We start from the raw sequence: 1,618 nt of genomic DNA on the forward strand, positions 1-1,618 counted from the left end.
TCCTGCCCACCTGCAGGGCGAGGCCCCTATGCTGAGAACTGCCAGAGCTGATTCAGCCAAGTTGACACAATGTATCAACTAACACACTACTTCTAAGAATTCTTTTTTTTTTTTTTTTTTTTTTTTTTGCTTGCCAAACTTTTAATATGAGGGATAATAAAGAGAACAGAAGCCCAAGAAGTATGAACTTTGCTGGAGTCAACACAAAAGATGTTTTTTTCTGGAAAAAATTACTTTTCTTCTAGAAAATAAACGTGTTTAATTCCTTTGCTTCAGTGTATTTCCTAGACTCTTATAACAAGAGTTATAAGTTGCTTGATGAATAAGTTTATTGGTCTTTATCTGAAAAATCTTCATAGAAATTTGGTGTAACTCTCAGTAGCATGTTCCTGAGCTCTGAGGAAGCTTGCCTTCTTTTGAGCTACCTGATCTTTCTTCTGGGAAAGGGACATTTTGGGACGGTTCCACCTCTTCTTTTTAACTTCTCTCTTCGGCTTCTTTTCACAGACTGGATTCTCTCGTATAGCAGCATGAGCTTTCTTATACATCTCCTCCATCATGTCTGGAGTCACATTGTTCTGTTTGCACTGAGAGAACTGTTTCTTGTAAGCATCTTCATCTTCTTCCATTAGGTAGCGCATATAGTCTGCGACATTCTGACCCATGATGTGCTTCCGATGTACTTCTGCAGTAAACGCCTTGCTTTCAGAGTCATAACCAGAGAATCATTTGGTGCTGTGAGGGATAGACAAGCCTCCATCCACAGCACCCTTTAGGGCTCCAAAAGCTTCACTGCCAGTTGTAGCTCTGGCGAGGCCTGCAGCCAAATAGCAGGTGAAGGCACCCGGTTTGCCTTCAATGCCTTCCACATTGTGTTCATCTCCAGCCACCTCCTCCTGGCCTTCATAGATCTCATCCCTGCCAAACCTACTGAGAAGCCTGCGGGCCAGCAGCAGGCCAGTACAATACGCTGCAGCAGAATTTGTTAGGCCGACTTTCACATATGCCACACAGACTATCATATCCCCGTCAATACAGGCATAAGCAATCTGACAAATGATATCTCTGTTAGTTACACGAACTATCATCCTGTATTTAGGCGTGGTGTACTTATTTTTGACCTGTATTACCAAGCGTTTCCTAGCATAGTAATCAGTTTTGCCCTCTCGTCGTCTTCTAAACTTCACTTGGTATCTCTTAAAGTAGGCCTCATTCTTGACAACCTTCACAAAACCCATCCCGTGTAATATAGACCCGCGTCTGCGGCCCTACACAGACCTGCAGGCCAAGCAGCACCACAGGGGGGAAAAAAACTCTAAGTAGTCAAGGAACAGATAATTCCAAATTCTTAAAACTCTTCTGAACAACATTTAAAAAACTGTTCCTGACCTAGTGTTACGGTCTTGAAACTGAAACTGGAAAAGAGCACTCTGACATGAATATCATGAAAGCACAATAATGGAGCAATTTATGTAGATATAACTTCATGCTTACTGGGATTTATACCATCAAAAAAGATAATGAATCATTCCTAAAATTTATCTGGAACCAGAAAAGACCTAGAATAGCAAGGGCAATTCTGGGCAATAAAGACAAGGCAGGCGGCATTACTATTCCT

The 1,618-nt window shown here is 41.8% G+C and overlaps 1 pseudogene; it reads right to left on the reverse strand.

Annotated features, from left to right (window-relative positions):
* Window positions 1-353: 353 nt before the first annotated feature.
* Window positions 354-1,238, reverse strand: LOC101588404 (annotated as a pseudogene).
* Window positions 1,239-1,618: the final 380 nt, after the last annotated feature.

This window comes from Octodon degus, unplaced genomic scaffold (assembly GCF_000260255.1).
Source record: "Octodon degus isolate 3935 unplaced genomic scaffold, OctDeg1.0 scaffold00007, whole genome shotgun sequence".
In the NCBI taxonomy this organism is placed as follows: Eukaryota; Metazoa; Chordata; class Mammalia; order Rodentia; family Octodontidae; genus Octodon; species Octodon degus.